Here is a 21,812-nt window from a genome sequence, read left to right as displayed (position 1 = left end):
AGATGGTGGAAAATCTGGATTTAAAAGCCTAATAATGTCCTTGAAACGATTGTTATAAAAACCCATCTGGCTCATGAATGCCCTTTAGGGAAGGAAATCTGTTGTTCTTACCTGGTCTGACCTACATGTGACTCCCAGACCCACAGCAATGTGGTTGACTCTCGTTCAGCCTAGCAAGCCACTCAGTTGTATCAAACCGCTACAAAGTCAGAAAGAAAGGAAGGAACCGGATGAACCAGCCGGCATAGACCTAGGCACTGGAAGCGGCAACGGCAGACTCAGCCCTGTCAACTCTGCAAAGTCCTCCTTACTAACATCAGGGGGCTAGTACCAAAATTGGGGGAGCTGTTTCACAAACTAGTCAAGCAACAGCCTGACAATGTCATTCTCATGGAATCATATCTTACATATGTCCCAGGCACCACCATCACCCATTCCTAGGTATGTCTTGCCCCATCAACAGAACAGATCCAGCAGAGATGGCGGCACAGTGGTATACAGTCGGGAGGGAGTTACCCTGAGAGTCCTCAACATCAACTCTGGACACCATGAAGTCTCATGACATCAGATCAAACATGGGCAAGGAAACCTCCTGCTGATTACCACGTACCGCCCTCCCTCAGCAGATGGATCAGTGCTCCTCCTCGTCAAACACCACTTGAAAGATGCACTGAGGGTGGCAAGGGCACAGAATGTACTCTGGGTGAGGGGCTTCAATATCCATCACCAAGAGTGGTTCAGTAGCACCACTACTAACCGAGCTGGCCGAGTCCTAAATGACATAGCTGCTGGACTGGGTCTGCAGCAGGTGGTGAGGGAAAAACACACCTGACCTCATCCTCCTCCTCCTCCTGCCTGCTGCAGATGCATCTGTCCATCGGTGACCACAGCACAGCCATTGTGAAGAAGAATCTCCACCTTCACATTGAGGATACCCTCCATCGAGTTGTGATGGCATTGCCACCGTGCCAAATGGGATAGATAGAGTGGATGATCCATCTTGGCCTCCTCCGGAGATCCCCAGCATAACAGGTATCAGTCTCCAGCCTATTCGATTCACTCCACATGACATCAAGAAACGGCTGAAGGTGCTAGGTGCTACAAAGGCCCTGACAATATACCGGCAATAGCACTGAAGTCTTGTGCTCCAGAACTTACCACGCCCCTAGCCAAGCTGTTCCAGGAAAGCTACGACACTGGCATCTACCCGGCTATGTGGAAAATTGCCCAGGTATGTCCTGTTCACAAAAAGCAGGACCAATCCAACCCAGCCAATTAGCGCCGCATCAGTCTACTCTCGGTCATCAGTAAAGTAATGGAAGGGTCATTAGCAGTGCTATCAAGTGGCACCTGCTTAGCAATAACCTGCTCACTGATGCCAAGTTTGGGTTCCACCAGAGCCACTCAGCTCCTGACCTCATTACAACCTTGGTCCAAACATGGACTAAAGAGCTGAACTCCTGAGGTGAGGTGAGATTGACTGCCCTTTACATCCGCTTTTGACCTGGTGTGGCATCAAGGAGTCCTAGCCAAACTGGAGTCAATGGGAATCAGGGGGAAAGCTCTCCACTGGCTGGAGTCGTACCTAGCACAAAGGAAGATGGTTGTGGTTGTTGGAGGTCAGTCATCTCGGCTCCAGCACATCAGTGTAGGAGTTCCTCAGGGTAGTGTCCTCGGCACAACCGTCTTCAGCTGCTTCATCAATGACCTTCCTTCTTTCATAAGGTCAGAAGTGGGGATGTTCGTTGATGATTACACAATGTTCACCATTTGTTACTCCTCAGATACTGAAGCAATCCATGTCCAAATGTGGAAAGACCTGGACAATATCCAGGCTTGGGCTGACAAGTGGCCAAGTAACATTTGCGCCACACAAGTGTCAGGCAATGACTATCTCCAACAAGAGAGAAGCTAACCATCGCCCCATGATGTTTAATGGCATTACCATCACTGAACCCCCCCACTATCACTATCTTGGGGGTTACCATTGACCAGAGACTGAACTGGATTAGCCGTATAAATACTGTGGCTACAAGAGGAGGTCAGAGGTTAGGAATCCTGCGTTGTGTAACTCACCCCCTGGCTCCCAAAGCCTGTCCACCATCTACAAGGCACAAGTCAGGAGTGTGATGGAATTCTCCCCATTTGTCTGAATGAGTGCAACTCCAAAAGTACTCAAGGAGCTTGACACTATACAGGACAAAGCAACCTGTTTGATTGGCACCGCATCCACAAACATTGGCACATTAGCAGCAGTGTGTACTGTCTGTAAGATGCACTGTGGAAGTTCACCAAAGCTCCTTCGACAGCACCTTCCAAACCTTCGATCACTGTCATCTAGAAGGACTAGCGCAGCAGATAGATGGGAACCTGGAAGCTCCTCTCCAAGCCACTCACCATCCTGACTTGGAAATATATCGCCGTTTCTTCACTGTTGCTGGGTCAAAATCCTGGAACTCACTGCTCCCCCACCAACAGAACTGTGGGTGTACCTACACCATATGTACTGCAGCAGTTTAAGAAGGCAGCTCACCACCACCTTCTTAAGGGCAATTAGGGATGGGCAGTAAATGCTGGCCCAGCCAGTGAAGCCCACATCCCGTGAATGAATAGTAAATAAAAAGTTTCTGGATGCCACACTTTAGGAAAGATGTGAAGGCATTGGACAGGGTGCAGAAAAGATTCACAAGAATGGTTCCAGGGATGAGAAACTTCAGTTATGAAGATAGCATGTAGAAGTTGGTACTTGGTACTATTGTTATTTTGGAGAAGAGAAGACTGAGAAGAGACTTGATAAAGGTATTTAAAATCATGAGGGGTTAGGACAGAGTAGATAGAGAAGAAACTGTTCTCCCTTGTAAAAGGACAGGAGGGCACAGATTTAAAGTAATTGGCAAAAAAAGCAAAAGTGACATTAAAAAACTTTTTAATGCAGTGAGTGGCTGGGGCCTGAATGCACTACCTGAGAGTGTGGTGGAGGCAGGTTCAATCAAGCATTCAAAAGGCAATTAGACTGTTATCTGAAGAGAACGTGTAGAATTACAGGGAGAAAGCAGTGGAATGGCACCAGGTGAGTTGCTCATTTGGAGAGCCGATGCAGACATGAAGCACCGAATAGCCCAATTCTGTGCTGTAACAATTCTGTGATTCTATGGGTAAATGCCAGTGTTGTCTCTGCAATGGAGCAGCTTGGCTGGGGGCATGGCTAGTTCTGGGGCACAAGTCTTCCAGAGCCGGGATCTTGTCAGGGCCCTTAACCTTTGTTGTGTCCAGTGCGCTCAGCTGTTTCTTATGTAGATTCATTGGGTGAAGAGTGACATCTTGGATGCTGGGGATCTCAGGAGGAGGCTGAGATGGATCATCCACTCAGCAGTTCTGGCTCCAAGGTAGCATGCTGGGCTCTACCATCATTCAGGCTGAGGATGTTCTTGGAGCCTCGTCCACTTCCTATTAGCTGAATTGTCCATCATCATTTGCAATTTGATATAATTTATTTACATACCATTATGTAATTCTACTCAATCTGTTTCGTATATCCACTGTTCTGGTGCTGAAGAAATTTCTTCTCTCTGGCTTAATTTCACAAGGCAATTTTGTTTCTTTTTCTCCCAACCTCAACATGACAGGAGGAGGGGAGCGTGGGAACTGTGTATAAAGTCATCCCTAAGCATAACTCATGGGATAATAGAATATGTTTACTTGTGGTATTTCTTATTTGGAAACTACAAGGCAAAGATTCCTATTGGATTATTAAGTTTTGTTAAATGGCCTGTTTGCTTTGAATATTACTTTGCGAGCATGGATGATTATCTTATTTGGCATTTAGGGTAGTCATCCTTGGTTGCCCAAAATTGTATCTGAACTTCACTTGTCTCAGAAAATTGTGCTGAATTTTAATGCACTGCTTCATCTTTATTACATTGAAAAGAACCACATTGTTGCAAGTCAGAATTTTTGATTGTTCTCTGTAGCTGGATCTAGAATAATTTGCCATTGTAACCAATTTTGTTTTCACATGTGTGGGTGGGATCCGCAAGATGCCGCAAGGCATTGTATGGAGAAACAAGAAGAATGGACACTTAACCTTGGGAGAAAGGTCAGTGGTAGTAATTGATGACTAGGTCAGAAACAATGTTTTTGGAGGAAGATTAATAAGGAGTTGTCAGAGTTCATCAGTGCCAGGCAAAGCTGAAGTGGTCTCAGCAATGGTGGGGGTAAAGGAAGGGAGATAAACCGGAGGTCAGAGACGAAGAACCAAAGTTTGTGGTCGGGGATATAAAACTGCAGGAGATTCTGGCAAATGGAGAATGAATGTAGGTCTGCAGGCGACAGGTGATGGGTAATTTTTTGGGGGCTTAATGTGGGATGGAATGCAGGCAGTTGCATTTAGGACAAGCTGGAATGTATGGAGGGTAAATATTGGAAAGTCAGCAAAAAGAACATTGAAGAAGTTGAGTTTAGCTATGACAAAAACACAAGATTTCGACAGTGAAAGAAAAATGGGCTGTATGGCACAGGAACGGAGTTTATGGCAATTCACAAAAACGATGTTCAACTGGTAGGAGTTTAAACACTCCCAGGAATCTGACAGCATGGAGGTTGGTGTGGGATTGAAAAGGATGAAAGAGATGGAGCTCGGTGTCGCATCGTACATATAGAAACTGATTCCGTGCTTGCAGATAGAAACTGATTCCATACTTGTAGACAGAATGTATTCTCTCGATCTTTTCATTGAGAACTGTCGGCGCGACGTTAGTCGTCTCAATTTCTCTGCTCCTCTCACCCATTCTAACCTGTCTCTCTCTGAACTTACTGCACTCCATTCTCTCAGGTCTAACCCTGACATTGTCATCAAACCCGCTGACAAGGGTGGTGCTGTTGTTGTCTGGCGCACTGACCTCTACCTCGCGGAGGCTGAGCGTCAACTCGCAGACACTTCCTCCTACCTCTCCCTGGACCATGACCCCACCACTGAACATCAAGCCATTGTTTCCAGGACTGTCACTGACCTCATCTCCTCTGGGGATCTCCCTCCCACAGCTTCCAACCTGATAGTCGCCCAACCTCGGACGGCCCGCTTCTATCTCCTACCCAAAATCCACAAACAGAACTGCCCCGGTAGACCGATCGTCTCAGCTTGCTCCTGCCCCACAGAACTCATTTCTCGTTATCTTGACTCCCTTCTCTCTCCCCTTGTCCAGTCCCTTCCCACCTACATCCGTGATTCCTCTGACACCTTACGTCACATCAACAATTTTCAGTTCCCTGGCCCCAACCGCTTACTCTTCACCATGGACGTCTAATCCCTCTACACCTCCATCCCCCACCAGGATGGTCTGAGGGCCCTTAGCTTCTTCCTCGAACAGAGGCCCGAACAATCCCCATCCACCACTACTCTCCTCCGTCTGGCTGAACTTGTTCTCACGCTGAACAATTTCTCCTTCAACTCCTCTCACTTCCTCCAAATAAAAGGTGTGGCTATGGGTACCCGCATGGGCCCCAGCTATGCCTGTCTCTTTATGGGGTATGTGGAACATTCCTTGTTCCAGTCCTACTCCAGCCCCCTTCCACAACTCTTTCTCCGGTACATCGATGATTACTTCGGTGCCGCTTCACGCTCTCGTCAGGACTTGGAAAAATTTATTAATTTTGCTTCCAATCTCCACCCCTCCATCATTTTCACGTGGTCCATCTCTGACACTTCCCTTCCCTTCCTTGACCTCTCTGTTTCAATCTCTGGTGATAGACTGTCCACCAATATCCATTACAAACCCACCGACTCCCACAGCTATCTCGACTACAGCTCCTCACACCCCGCTTCCTGTAAGGACTCCATCCCATTCTCTCAGTTCCTTCGCCTCCGTCGCATCTGTTCCGATGATGCTACCTTCAAAAACAGTTCCTCTGACATGTCCTCCTTCTTCCTTAACCGAGGTTTTCCACCCACGGTCGTTGACAGGGCCCTCAACCTTGTCCGGCCCATCTCCCGCGCATCCGCCCTCACGCCTTCTCCTCCCTCCCAGAAACATGATAGGGTCCCCCTTGTCCTCACTTATCACCCCACCAGCCTCCGCATTCAAAGGATCATCCTCCGCCATTTCCGCCAACTCCAGCATGATGCCACCACCAAACACATCTTCCCTTCACCCCCCTTATCGGCATTCCGTAGGGATCGCTCCCTCCGGGACACCCTGGTCCACTCCTCCATCACCCCCTACTCCTCAACCCCCTCCTATGGCACCACCCCATGCCCACGCAAAAGGTGCAACACCTGCCCCTTCACTTCCTCTCTCCTCACCGTCCAAGGGCCCAAACACTCCTTTCAAGTGAAGCAGCATTTCACTTGCATTTCCCCCAACTTAGTCTACTGCATTCGTTGCTCCCAATGTGGTCTCCTCTACATTGGAGAGACCAAACGTAAACTGGGCGACCGCTTTGCAGAACACCTGCGGTCTGTCCACAAGAATGACCCAAACCTCCCAGTCGCTTGCCATTTCAACACTCCACCCTGCTCTCTTGCCCACATGTCTGTCCTTGGCTTGCTGCATTGTTCCAGTGAAGCCCAACGCAAACTGGAGGAACAACACTTCATCTTCCGACTAGGCACTTTACAGCCTTCCGGACTGAATATTGAATTCAACAACTTTAGGTCATAAGCTCCCTCCCCCATCCCCACCCCCTTTCTGTTTCCCCCTTCCCCCTTTTTTTTCCCAATAAATTATAAAGATTTTTCTTTTCCCACCTATTTCCATTATATATAAAAAAAAAACTCCACTAGAGCTATACCTTGAGTGCCCTACCATCCATTCTTAATTAGCACATTCGTTTAGATAATATCACCAACTTTAACACCTATGTGTTCTATTGTACTATTGTCGTTGACATCTTTTGATGATCTGCTTCTATCACTGCTTGTTTGTCCCTACAACCACACCCCCCCCCCCCTCCACCTCTCTGTCTCTCTATCTCTCCGCCCCCTACACACACACCTTAAACCAGCTTATATTTCAACTCTTTCTTGGACTCGAACGCAAGTTTTGTCGAAGGGTCATGAGGACTCGAAACGTCAACTCTTTTCTTCTCCGTCGATGCTGCCAGACCTGCTGAGTTTTTCCAGGTAATTCTGTTTTTGTTTTTGTTATGTATTTTCGTGTGTTCCTTGTCTGTCCAGGAGCTACCAGGGAAAGATGGATTTGCTGCTGCATGATTACTTTTTTGACTAACCCTTAAGAGGATTACTCCCAGTGCTATATAATTTAGCCATCTTCAATTTTTTGATGTGCTGTCTGGAAGCAGCCCCAAGCCAAGTTGGTAACTATGTTGTCGTTGCAGGTGATACAGGTTGCTTCCCTGCCCTGCTTTTGTGTCTATGCAGCATTTGAAAGGATGAGCCACACCTTGTCTTTATTGTCTGGTTTAGCGAGATTGCCTTATTTATTCCACACTCACCTGGGTGACCTTAGCCAGAACATGCTTTAACTACATGTGTCTTCCCACATCAGTTTATTTGCTGTTGAACCCTTATCCGTGCTTTTGTCACAGCCAGATTGGATTATTTGAATGATCTCTTGGTTGGCCACCAATTCTCCACCCTCCCAAAACTTCAGCGCATTAAAAGCTCTTCTGCCTATCCCCTATCTCGAAGAAAATCCTGATAGCTCATCATCCTTTACTTACATTGGCTCCAGTTCCACCACCTCAATTAAAATGATCATTCTGATGTTGAAATCTATCTATGACTTTATCCCTTCCTATTTCTGTACTCCCCTTCAGGGTGCCAGTATCCAGCAGTGATAATGCTGTTGAATGTCAAAGGGATGTGGTTATACTCTCGTTGGAGATGGCCATTTCCTGGCACTTGAGACATGAATGTTACTGGCCATTTATCAGCCCAAGCTTGAATGTTGTCAAGATCTTGCTGCAAATGGAGATGGACGCCTCAGTATCTGAAGAGTTGTGAATGATGCTGAACATTGTGCAATCGTCTGTGAACATCCCCACTTCTAACTTTATGATAGGAGGGGAGGCGATTGATGAAGCAGCTGAAGATGGTTGGGCATAGTGCACTACCCTGAGGAACTCCTGCAGTGATGCTCTGGGACTGAGATGGTTGACTTCCAACAATCGCAACCACCTTCCTATGTGCCAGGTATGACTCCAGCCAGTGGAGAATTTTCCCTCTGACTCCAGTTTTGCTAGGATTCCTTGGTGCCACACTCAGTCAAATGCTGTCTTGATGTCAAGGGCAATCACTTTTACCTCGCCTCTTGAGTTCAGCTCTCTTGTCCATGTTTGGACCAAGGCTGTAATGAAGTCAGGATCTTCGTGGCCCTGGCAGAACACACAGTAAACATCAGTGAGCAAGTTATTGCTGTGTAAGTGCCGCTTGATAACACTGCCAGCGGCACCTTCCATCACTTTGCTGATGATCGAGAGTAGACTGATGGGACGGTAATTGGCCAGGTTGGATTTGTCCTGCTTTTTTTTGGACAGGGCATACTTGGGCAGTTTTCCACATTTTCTGGTACATATAGGTGTTGTAGCTGCACTGGAACAGCTTGGCTGGGGGTGTTGCTAGTTTTGGTTGTTTGCTAGTTGTAATATGTATATTGGACAGTGAACTGAGTTTATGTTGATATGTTTATGCTTAGAAATGGAATTGATTTCTCGAACAACTCTGCACTAGAAATGCAGTGAATCCATGAATATCTGACTGAATGTGACACTTATGTCATCAAACATTAATAAAGGATGATATGTGCAATGTTCAGGGATTCATGCCAAGTCATCAAACCCAGACATACTGAATTGCACTTGGCACATTTAGTAAGTGACCTCTGAAGTTCTGACTGCCATGGGAAGATCAGGTGATGTAGAAAAGCTTCGTCTTCAGTGCTAATGTATCTGCAAAATCATTTGTGTTTATCTTTCAGTTTTATTGGTTAAGTCAAGATCTATGTGTCAGTCACCAACTATATTAACATAACTTAAAAGAACCTTTAAATGACTGCAAGCTTTATTCTCTCTGTCACCCTATCAAGCAGTCCATTCCAAGTAGTCTGCATGAAAGAAGAACATCAACATTGGTTCTAAATGTTGCTGTTTGCTGGGCCTTCTGTTAAGGTTCACCTAAGATGTGGTATTTTGGGTATACCATGTATCATTTAACAGCCTCAAGTTTCTGCTTGGGGTGTAATTGATAAATTGTGCCTGACACTTGTGTGCCATATTAAAATTGCACCCAGATTCCTGAACAAACTCATTAACATAGTGTGAATGCAAATCTCCCACAAATTATTTGAGTACTTCTTAATAACTATTACCTTCCATTCTTGATAAAATCTTAGTAAGTCTCTCCTCTACCCCTTTTGGTGCATATATCATCATCCCTATGATGTTCCCAGAATTCACACAGTAGTCTACTTTGAGCTAAATAATGTTTGGGACAGATTGTGTGCTTCTTTGGTTTTGTATTCAGGACTCTTATGTATAAAATTCTTAATTTAATGTACCTTTGAGTGTTGCTTTCTCTGACTTTCCATACAGTATACTAAATCTGGGTCCAAAATCATAAATCTTTGTTTACACTGACGACATCCCCAAATGTTCCTTCCATGGGTCCAATTCTTTTTCAGAATAGCATTTATTTGAATTATAAAAAAAAAAAATTCCCTGCTGTCCCCATTTTGAACTGCTTACGATCACTTCAGACTCTCGTGCCACAGTTAACATTTTTACATTTGTATGCAATGAATCTGGCAGTGAGATTTGATCCGCTTAAAAGATCTGCAGTTTAACATCTAACTGCGAATGCATTCTCTTTTGCAATCTTTGATAATTGTCTACAAAGCTACTGATCCTCAAAACATACATTGGAACAGCAGTTCTTCAAGATTAATTGACTGTCAAACTGTTTAATATGTTTTTAGGCTGATTTTCGTTGAAGAGAGGAGCTTTGGATTTAGGTTTGTGTGTCCTATTTAAGGATGTTACAACATGGTTAGGATGGTGAAGTGGCTTGGGTAACTTTTTTTTCCAGTGTTTTCTTTTCCATTGCTCTATGTGCCACTGATATTAGATCCTAACCAGAAAATACAACTGGATTATATTTACAGAGTATCTAGTACTTTTGAGTGCTTTATCCTCCTCTTGCGCACAATATTATGTCCATATACTGTCTCACTACAGTTACATCTCTCTTGCTTTCATTCACTGCAACTTTTGCACTTGCCCAATAGTGCAAGAAAAATAGTTTGGAAATGTAACATCCAAAATGTAAACTAATAGGCAGCATTTAGTGTTTTAACACATTTCATTTTCCACAGTTCTCCATTGGGCTCTACTCCTCTGCCTTTCCTAACAGAATCTGATTTATATGTTAATATTCCTCTGCAATAGTTTACATGTTCTCCATTTCTGCCCCCCAGTCACCCCAAATGTAAAGGGCAAGTTTTAACTTTGGCTGGCTGCCTGCCCCTTTAACATCTAAAGTTTTATTTTGGCAGCAACTGCAAGTTCATGTTGTTTACACATTATGAGAAAAATGATCTCTAGCAAAACTATCTCAAATAGTCATGTTGGATCCAGGGTCCACACATTGGTGGAGGAGCAGGAATGTTTCTTTGGGGTATCTCATTACAGCAGCCGTAGTTTGCGCTGCCATGTCCTATGGCTGCGAATCTGACTGGGTATGGCGCCCACCTCGGAGATAGGTGAGTTCAGGGACTTTATCCTCAATCAGGTACTGACGCTGGCACCCAAAGTAGTTTGGCTAACCTTCAATATTTTCACCACTTTAAGCCAGAACAGATTGCTATAAGCTAACAGCAGAAATCTTCAGTTCAATAAATGTCTCAACACCTTGGCTGGAGGCCAGCCACAAGCTCAAATTCAAACACTAACCAACAGTGCTAGAAGAAATTCACCATCTGCTGTCTGTGCAGGGCACAGCAAATTGTTCGTTGCTTAAATCCTTGTATCTTCAGGAGTTTGGATGAATTGCCCTTTCAAGGCACAGCGAAGGCAGGTCAGATCTTTGGCCATATTTAATGCCATTCTGTAAGAGAGCTGAGCTATTTTTTTTATTTTTGTTCCTGGGAGGTGTGTTGCTGGGAAGGCCAGCAATTATTGCGCATCCCTAATTGGCCTTGTGAAGGTGATGTTGAGACATGTGGTGTAGGTACACTATAGGGTTTTTTTTTTGTAGTGCTTTGATACAACTGAGTGGCTTGGTAGGCAACTACATTTCTGTTGATCTGGCATCACACGTAGGCCAGACCAAGTGGCACATTAGTGAACCAGATGGGGTTTTACACCAATTTGATAGTTTCATGATCATTATTAATGAGATATTTCAGCATTTGAGGAGAACAGAGTCAAGTGCTTTCAGGGCAAGCGAGTGCAGCGCAAAGCCAATGCGTCCATCTATTCCTCCAAAACTGACTTGATATTTAGTATTTACTGTCAGTTATGCAAATCTAGACTTGGCCCAGTGTCCCACATGAGAAATCAAACAAGACTGTAAACCTTTTTGCTGAACCTTCATCCACCAAGAAGAATCCATTCATTAATGAGAATAGCATTTTATTCCATTTATTTATTAATTCAATTTACTTTTCCCCCAGTTGCTGTGGTGGGATTTGAACCCCTGTCTCCATTCTGGAGATACTCTATTTGTTCAGGCCCCTGGATTACTAGGTCAGTTGCATTACCATTATACCATTGTACCCTCACCTTTTGAATCTTTGTATTTTGCAGGATTAGAAATGTGACTTGGTTTCGAATAATGTTGTCTTGAAAGATGAAAGAATTCAGTAAACTGATCAAAGATGTCGTATTTCTTAATACTACAGTAGGTCACAATCTTGAAACTTTATTTGATAGAGTTCCTTGCCAAGGTAATGTGGTCTTCTGATTAACTCCTGTCAAGTCCTTCCATATTTCTGAAAGGAAGCATGTGTTATATTGTATGGATGTGTGCTCTCTTATGGATAGGACAGTTTTACTTTCCTCAGGGAAGCAGTGTTGCACTCCTGTCTTCGTGGATCTGCTCTGAAAGTGTTGTGCTTTTTCCTTTTGAGTCTTCCTAAGCTACAAGATTACTTGAAAATAAGACTCTCTTTGGTAGTTAGTCTTGTACACTAATTGTACAACCATAATCTACAGCTTCTGTCACTTACCATCAGAAACATAAAATTGTTATTCCAAAGTGAAAATTGGGCATTGTGATGCCTGAATGGTGGTCTTCAGTAGACCTGTCAAGGCAAGTGCAATCAGATGGGCTGATTTTATGCGATTGAGACTTGAGAATTTTTAAAAAATTGGCAAAGTGGTACAATGGAAACTGTGTGTGCGTGGAATAAAAAAAACAAAGTTACCTTTTGATTGTGTTTAGTTTTGCTACCACTACTGCCTCCATTTTTTATTGTCGTACAAAATGCTAGGTTACGAAAGATTGTGGTGAGTAGTACATTATCACTGGGGATTTTGCACTTTAATAAAAATCTAATCATGTCTTGTGTCAAATTGTATATAATGGGGTTATTTGTGATGGCAGCTGCTTGTTTGAAAACCCATTAATTTATTTTGCAAATAAAAATTATAAGAAACAGCTGTATCTAGTTTTTCACAAATAGGTAATAGCCTGGCTAAACTTTTTTTTTGACTACTATAAGCAATATAATCCAAGTTGACTCATTTTTGCATTGTAACCATATCAGCCTGTTGGACGCACGCTATCAGTAAAAACTTGTGTTTATATAACCCCTTTTAACGCATCCCAAGGTGCATTAGGGCAATAAATAGAGAATGGACAATGAGGCTTTTAAGGTGCAGATGTTGAAGGAGGATGTTCAAGACAGGCGCTGAGGCAGCTCAAGGTCCCTGCTATCAGTGGTGGTGGTTAAAAAGGGGCGCTCGGGTAGCCATATTTGGACGAACAAAGGGTGCTGATGTGAGGTTTGAGGTGGTTGTAAAGGTAGGGAAGAGTGGAGGTAGGCTGTGGAACAATTTGAAGGTGACAGGGATTTAAAATTCAGTTCATTTGAAGGTTGAGGAATGAGTGTAGTCCAGCAAGAATGGAGGGTGATAGCTGACTAGAACATAGTACATAATTGAATAGGGGCAGCTGAGTTGTAGATTATTTTAATGAAATGGGAAGGCCAGCAGCAAGGCAGACATTAGAGAAATTGGACTGGATTTTCATCCTGTAGGCGGGTAATGGGAGTTGGAAAATTTCCTGGCTCGGCACGCCTGCCTCCGGAAAAAGTGCCTGCAAAGGTAGCAATTTCCTTTTGGGGTGGGGGGAAGGGTGCGGGTACTAATTGGAGTAGGACTCGCCACGCCAGGAGCAGTTTGGAGGCAGTCACGGGCTGCCGGATGTAGACACGGGCTGCTTACGAGTCTGTCTTGGTGCTCTAGGACTTCATCCTGGTTGCAGTAAAACAGAAAACAACCCTCTAGCCCTCACCCCTCGCACCCCCTCCTACCCCACACTTCCTCAATTGCTCAATCTTTATTCACAGAAAAGAGGTGTCAAGTGCTTGCAGTTTCTGCTACTGATACTTTAAAGGGCTAGTTGATTGACACTCTGATAAGGATGTAGTAAGAAAGTTATGAATTAATGACTTTTTTAAAGCTTTTTCACGCAATACATTGTTTGAATAAGGTTCATTGGTTCTGTACTGTGTATACTAGGTGAATAGACATTGAATTGTCATTGATTGGTATGGAGGATATGAGTGACCATTGGGGATGGGTGGAGGGGCATAGGTTTGCATGGACGGTGTGAGCGGCTATTGGAGGTGGGTGGAGAGGCAAAGGTTGGCATGGATGGTATGGGGGTCTGTGGGCATGGGCGGAGTAAAATAGGTTGCCATGGAGGGCATGGTTGCCTCTTAAGGTGGGTGGAGGTGCATAGGTTGGCATTGGGGACATGGCTGGCTATTGGGGTGGGTGGAGGGGCATAGGTTGGCCTGGGGGTTTGGGTAAGAGCTCTTGATCTTACCTTTCAAAAGGTTCCCTCATCCAGACTATGGTTCATGATACTGAGGGGTTGTGAACCATGACTCGTTGAAAAGCTGGCCTGACTCCATGAAAATTGTGAAGGGTAGGAGATGCCTATCCCAGCAATGAAGCTGGCCAGGTCGGGAGTGCAGGATGACCTGCACCAGCCGCACCCTTATCCCCGCTGATGAAAATTGGGGGTGCCAAGAATCCTGGAATCGGGTCCCAAACACCATTTTTAATGGTCTGTGGAGTCTCCCGACTCCTACAAAATCCAACCATTTGAGTTCAGAGGTGACAGAAGCATAATAAGGTTTTAGGCAATAGTGGGAATATGCTTTTCACAGACCAGTGATAGTATTTTTTCACTCAAACATGACTTGGTTCTTTCTAAATAGTTAATCATTTTAAGGTTGTTTTTTTCACAAACGTGACTAATTCTTTAGCAAATAAGGACATTTTTAGCTGAGGACATTTCACAAGCTGTGTTGTAGAAAGTGGCATCGTCAGAGCAGCTAAGATAAAGACTAGAGTAAAAATTCTAGTCTTTACAGTCTGTCAGCTCCTTGCACATGTTGTCGAAGGGCAGAGACATTTGAGAATTTGACTTGCAGTGGAGAAAAATGCCAGGGGGTTACCTTTGCATTCTAGGATGATCAGTAGGCGGTTTTTGCAGCAAGAGCAGGAGCTTGACGATGCTTTATGTGGTCAGTTATGATGTCGAATGGCTAAACCAGTTGTCAGCCGCATCCGTTCAAGTCTGCATCACTTGGACTTAAGGGAATGAAGGTGAGAGCTGTTTCTGGATGGTATGGTGATATCCAACTATTCATCATCTTTCTGCCCACCTAGCTTCTAGCCCACTGGGCCAAACTTCCTCTAAGACTCCTTGGTCTAACCCTTAACTTTTTATCTTTCACTAGTTTCTCTCCCTTCATGCTCTCTCCAAGTTCACCTTGTCCATTTGACCCACCTCCTGTTCTCACTATCCCCTTCCCACTAAACTACTGATCACCCAACTTCCCTTCCTGGCTCCCATGTTAGCTGATATTGTTAACAGTTCTTGCTTCTCAGGTTTTGTCTCCTCTCCTGCACACCTACTGCCATCACCCCTCTGCTCCAAAAACTAACCTTTGACACCTCTGCCCCACCTCTAATCTCCCTTTCCTTCCCAAAGCCCTTGAACGTGCTTTGCCTCCCAAATTTGTGACTGGTTCCCAGAGCTCTGTTTAAATCCTTCCAAACATGTTTCCATTGCTGTCACCATAGCAGCTCTTATCAAGGTCGCAAATGACATCAATGTAATTGTGACAAAGCCAAAATAATACCTCCGTGTCTTCCTTATCCTGTCAGTGAGATTTTTGTGCTCAAGACTCATGAATTTGAACCCACAGCCTTCTGACTCATAAAGAGAATGATATCAACTGAGATATAGGGCAGAATTTTGCCCTCGGTTGGCAGGCGGGCCCCACCAGCTCGGCGGCCAGCCGAACTCCGCGGCCGAAGCAGGCCCCACCGCCATTTTAAGTGGGTGGGCCAATTAAGGCCTGCCCAATGGGAAGCGCTATGCACTTCCTGTGCGGGGGGGAAGGGAGGGATTCCCCATCTGTCAAAATGCACTCTTTCGTGCATGCGCGCGAAGGAGTGCACTGCTCCCTGAGACTAAGTGCTGTCTCGGGGAGATCAGTGAAAGGGTGTTACAAAGTTTAAAAAGAAAAATAAAAAAATTATTAACATGTCCCCCTCATGTGACAATGTCGCACGAGATGGGACATATTAATAAATATCACATAAAATTTATTAAAGTTTTTAAAAACGGGCATGAAACCTCAACCTGCCAGTGGATGAGGTTTCATGTATTATCAGAAGCCCGCTGGGGCTCCTGGCCTGTCTGCCAGCCTTAAGGTTGGACGGGCAGTGCCTTTAATTATCTTAATTACTCTGTCAATGGCCTCAATTGGCCATTGACATGTCGGTGCGTGGACAGCTGATTTCGCTGTCTGCCCACCTTCCTAAAGATTTAACTGGACCGGGATGACGTTGGGGATCCCTCCCGATGTCATCCCGCGTTATTTTCCCTTTGGCAAGCGGCCCCCCAAATCGCTGACGAGAAAATTCAGGCCATAGTTGACAGCTTCTTGTCTCAAAATGTTGACTTATCTGTTTGCTCCGCAGATGCTACATGACTTGTTGCATGTTTTCAGTATTTTCTGCTTTTGTTACCAATGTTAAGTCTTCAAACGATTATTGTCTTTTTGAAGCATGTTACTGGCTAAAGTTAGCACTTTTTGATTAAATTGGAATCACTTTCTGCACTCATTTAAATCAGTTCATTGGCTTGTTATTTTATTTGACTTCATTTTTCCCAAAGTAAAATTTTAATTGTTGAAGCCTTCTGCATTTTAAATTTGTTTTTCTGTTAAATGTGCTCAATTACCAAGGATTATAGGGCTGTTTGTCTTTCACACATCTGCTTTGTATGTGAGAAAATAGATGAATCTTGCATGATCAACTAAAATGCATTCAAAAATGAAACTCAATAAAACTGATCTACTCAATTGTCTACATGACTCTTAGTTTTATTGGGCTTGAATATCTGTAGGGTTAGAGCTAATAGAACATTAATATATGCATGTTTTAATAAAAGATGAATGTTTTATATTTCAAGTCAGCAATAAATATTAAAATGCTGTCAACCTGGGGTTTATATGCTATAAAGATGCCATATACACATAAGAGACAAGATCTTATTAGTGTAGTAAATAAAATAGTAATATGTGAAACCAGTGTTTGCTGATGTAAACTGGGAGAATAGAAGATTACCAGGAAAATGTAGGAGACTACAGTAGGAATTGTGGCTAGAATGGGTAGCTCAGTGGCTGAGAAAGTTTAATGCAGAAAAATCTGATTTAATATATTTTAAGAGCAAGAATAGGAAAGGAAATATATCTTCAAAGTATAATTCAATTGAAGCGAAATGTCCTGTAGATGCACTTAGATCTTTATTGATCATTCTTTGTTCCCCATACACTTATCTCTATCTGTATCTTTTTCTGATAACATTGTCATAGAGTTATATAGCACAGGAACAGGCCATTTGGCCCATCGTGTCCGTGCTGGCCATCAAGCACTTATCTATTGTAATCCCATTTTTGAGCACTCCATCTGGAGCCCTGTATGCAATGGCATTTCAAGTGTTCATCTAAACACTTGTCATCTTGGAGAAAATCATTTACTGATGTACTTCAGCATTACTGCCATGTAGTCGTGGTACCAAATGAATATCCACAGAAAGTAACATTTATTGGGATGCTAATTTAAGATGCAGCTCTTAAATATTTTAAATGGTAACACCAGATTTTTTTCTTGGTGCAATATTTCAGCAAAACCTTGCTTAAAAATATCGTGAATTTTGGGAGAGGAATTGGTGCACTGGAAGAACTATAACTTGACAAAGGTTCTTATGTTCCAAATGATTTGACGTATCATGAGGTAATGTTAATGTGGGAGAAAGAGTATAACAATGTTATCCAAACTTAAAATAAAAATCACTTCTGTTTCAGTCAATTGCTTTTATTATATTACACTGTCTGCTTGGCTCAGTTGTAAGATTTCCAAGTGTTGAAACTCCTATAACGTGAGCATGTAATCTAGGCTGAAACTTGGATTGAACCATCAGAGATCCATTTTAGATGAGCTGTTGCCAAATTTTAAAATCAGAGCAAAGGAATAAACGGGAAACTAAATATTTTGTTGTTGTACTTACCGGTGGTGGAATGTGGTAACCTACTGTTCCATAAAGGCAAAGCCAATTTCTGCCAGTAATAATCATAGATGCAAAGAAAATGTCACACTGTAAATGGAAGACTTATGATTGCATATGCGTTTTGTAGCTGTAAGATTTAATTTGGCTATATTCTGATTTTTTTATGCTTTCTGGGTTGTTACAAGAAACATTGAAATTGTGGCAATTTGCCCTGTGTATTTAAAAAAAACGTTTTTTCCCTGCATCTTAGTTGTGTACAATATCCCATTAATCCCAGATTGCTGTTGATGACACACCTGCCCTTCCAAATTCCTGATGAAAATACAGTTTTGCTGCCATGACGATCCACACCACAAAAATTGCTGATTGTTCAGTTACTCCTTTGACTCCTGCTTTACCTGGCAATAGAAACATTTTTGCAGAGGTGACTGGAAAACATGGCTGCATTGGACTGAGTGCTTGAAGACCGCTTCAACACGGAGAACAAAGCAGCCTTTGTTGCTGCCTGAAGCAGACATTCCTCAGTAATTCACTAAGATACTGATTGAAGGAAAATATCTCAAAGGCTCTTAGGTTGAAAAGAAACACTGGATGCTGAGCAAGGGGAAAAGTGGAGGGTTAACTATATTCATATTTTTGATTCTCGGATCTTTGTATTATGGGATGTATGTACTATTGATTGAACACTAGTGTGGGTCTCTTACAACTTAACATGACGATGCAATTGGACATCTGTTCTGGATTATAAAATGATTAAATATAGTGGATTCTGATTAAAAAAAAATTGAAATGGACTAAGATGGAACTAGAAGGCATCCAATGAAGTACTTGGGCAAAAATCCAAATCGGATGTTCGAAGTATTTTTTCAGTTTTTTTCTTTAAACCATGTCATCAGAAGTTTCAGTGGATATGGATTATTCTTATGGCTTATATTCTTATAACAAGCGACTTGACAATGCATCGGTGAGGATAACATGACCATATATGGGGAATGCATTTGATACAGTGCTGCACAACAGCCTTGTGAGAAGTTATAGCTCATGGAATAAAAGGGACAGTAACAATGTGGATACAAAACTGGCTGAGTAATAGGAAACAGCAAGTAATGGCTAATGGATATTTTTTGGGCTGGAGAAAAGTTTGTAGTGGAGTTCCCCAGGAGTCGGTATTTGGACCCTTGCTTTTCCTGATACATATATATTAGTGATCTAAGTTTTGGTGTACAGGGGACAATTTCAAAGTTTGCGGATGCTACAAAACGTGGAAACATTGTAAACTGTGAGGAGGATAGTGTAGAATTTCAAAAGGACTTAGACAAGTTGGTGGAGTGGGCGGATAGGTGGCAGATGAAGTACAATGCAGAGAAGTGTGAGGTGATTCATTTTGGTAGGAAGAACATGAAGAAACAATATAAAATAAGGGGTATGACTCTAAAGGGTGTGCAGGAGCTTAAGGACCTGAGTCTATATGTGCATAATTCATTAAAGGTGACAGGACAAGTGAAGAGAGCACTTAATAAAGCATACAGCATCCTAGGCTTTATTAATAGGGGCAGAGAATACAAGAGCAAGGAGGTTATGCAGAACTTGTATAGGGCACTAGTTAGACCTCAGCTGGAGTATTGTGTACAGTTCTGGGCGCCACACTTTAAGAAGGATGTGAATGCATTGGAGAGAATGGTTCCAGGGTTGAGAGCCTTCAGTTATGAAGGTAGATTGGAGAAGTTGGAACTGTTCTCCTTGGAGAGGAGAAGGCTAATAGGAGATTTGATACTGGTGTTCAAAATCATGAGGGGTGTGGACAGAATAGATAGGGAGAAACTGTTTTCACTCGTAAAAGGAATAAGAACCAGAGGGCACAGATTTAAAGTAATTTGCAAAAGAAGCAAGTGCGATGTGAGAAAAAACTTTTTCACACAGCAAGTGGTTTAGGCCTGGGATGCATTGCCTGGAAGTGTGGTGGAGGCAGGTTCAATCGAGGCATTCAAGAGGGCATTAGATGATTATTTAAGTTGAAACAATGTGCAAAGTTAAGGGGAAAAGGCACAAGAATGGTACTGAGTCATAATGCTCGTTCGGAGACCTGGTGCAGACACGATGGACCAAATGGCCGCCTCTTGCAACGTAACAACTCTGTGATTCTGTGAAGTTAGACAAGCTCAATTAGTGATGTCACATGGTCAAGTGTGACTTCTTGAGGTTTACCTGATAGCTTTCAGAATTGGAGTTGAGTTTTTTTCCCTGAAATTGACGATTGTTCTACAATTTTCGATAGTTAACATTGCCAAAGGTTGGGAAGCTCAAGAAGCTACATTACCTAGGTGATGAGGCAGCGTCTACTGGGGCTAATTGCTTTTTTTTCCAGTCATTTTCAGATACCATTATCGAATGTCATATAGGTAATTCTTTGCCAATAAATAAGCAAATTAAATTGATAATTTTCCTTGCTGCTTCAGTTGAAATAGAACCAGTTTTAGTTATCAGACCTTAAAGATTCCTATGAAGCAAAACATTTCATGGTAAAATTGCTTAATTTCGATTGTATAATTTTATGCATCTTTTGATCCTTATGCATGTGAAAGTAAATTGCCAACCATATAATTTAGTGTTATACACTATGAATCGAGCTCAGTTGCAATGCTATTATAGTGTGTATAATAATTTTGCTTTGGTTTCAGCTTCACATGTGAAAAAGGTTATCTTTAAGTGCTGCAATTTGAAAATTCATTGGTACTCGATGTACCTTTCTAAAAACAGATTTTCAAAAATAATTTTTGTCTTTGTGTGATGGTGCTTTCATACATTTTGTTAAATTTTCAAATTCAATCATTTTGTCTATTGAACAGGGAATATTTCGTACCTAGCATATTGCTATCATTGTTTACTGGCACAGATGGATAGCCTGGCAGACTATTGAAGCATTACAGAGACTTAAATATTGGATTGGCGTGAAACAGCTCAATGAGGTCAGTAAACTGATGGTAGGGATCTGTGGGGGTAGAGAAAATTCATTTTAGTTCTTCAGCATGCATTGTATCGAGGAAGCTTATAATTCAGATTAACAAATCCTATGTTTTCAGGAGATTTTTGCTTTGGAGGGTGAAATGTAAAATAATCATTGTTTTGTCTTTGAAAGTGATGTATGCAACATTTTTTTAAACTTGCATGAGCAAATAACATTAACTACTGTCATGTGTGTGTTTTTAGATTTTTTTTGAGTTGTACTTGAAATTTAAAAAGTGAAGGACTGCAAAGTTTCTGCTTGTAGTACAAACTAGAAAGGATAGAAGTTAGTATTTTTCTTTTGATTTATTCTAAATTTCACTGTTACCTTAATAGATTGTGGCTTTTTTTTTCAGTTCAGTATTTATAGGAAAATAAGATTGGGGTGGTTGAGTATACTCTAGAAGCTGTGCATTTTTGAAGTTTAGGATAGTTTTGAGGCATCCCTGCAATTTGGCTGCTTGGGAACATTGAGGGCTTTGACTCCATTGAACAGGATCTTGCAATTGGTTCACTACCTTCTGCAAGATGTTGACCTGGATTTTTCAGCCCTGTCACGGGCAGGTCCTGCCACTGGCAAGGCAGGCGCCCCAGCCAGAAGTCCGTTGACTTATGGCGGGACCGGATGATCACAGTGGCGGGCGGGTGCGGAAAATCCCACCAGTTGTGTTCAATCAAATGGAAGAAAACACATCGTTTGTAGCTGTGTTCGGAGCTGGCTTACTCTCAATTTCTTGGGATTGGCCTGTTGGGGATGTTAAGGTCGTGTGAAATTGAAGAAATTGCCTCTTGCCTGCTAGCTACCTTCCAGCTCTGAGTGGAGTTTCTGATTAGTATTTAAACTTGGTGTATGTATCACAGGTGTATTGCTACATTTATTTTGGGGACGGTTGCAACTTGCTGTCTGGGGTATAGCATCTTGTGCTATGCTTAACAGATGGACTCGTGCATTTGTAGACCTGATGTGCACGAGTCCCAAGTTAAACCTCAATACAGCCTTGGTTCAAACATGGTCAAAAGAGCTCCTAAGGTGAGGTGA

At 42.8% G+C, this 21,812-nt stretch overlaps 1 protein-coding gene across 8 annotated transcripts in view; it reads left to right on the top strand.

Moving 5' to 3' along the window:
* LOC121294060 (signal transducer and activator of transcription 5B-like) overlaps positions 1-21,812 on the top strand; it is a 170,207-nt gene that overhangs the window by 31,696 nt on the left and 116,699 nt on the right. For 3 of the 8 annotated variants that reach the window (XM_041217610.1, XM_041217601.1, XM_041217602.1), the window contains exon 2: positions 20,617-20,736. The exons of 1 other annotated variant lie outside the window; for it this stretch is intronic. The gene's annotated coding sequence lies outside the window, so the exon portion shown is untranslated. Of the gene's footprint in view, positions 1-4,037; positions 4,097-11,757; positions 11,852-17,388; positions 17,497-18,416; positions 18,436-20,616; positions 20,737-21,812 lie in introns of those variants that run through there. 4 more of the 8 variants (XM_041217603.1, XM_041217605.1, XM_041217604.1 and 1 more) reach the window with 4 other exon arrangements.

This window comes from Carcharodon carcharias, chromosome 23 (assembly GCF_017639515.1).
Source record: "Carcharodon carcharias isolate sCarCar2 chromosome 23, sCarCar2.pri, whole genome shotgun sequence".
NCBI classification, from domain to species: Eukaryota; Metazoa; Chordata; class Chondrichthyes; order Lamniformes; family Lamnidae; genus Carcharodon; species Carcharodon carcharias.
Note: the sequence above shows the minus strand (reverse complement) of the source record. Positions and strands in the feature narration are given on the sequence as shown.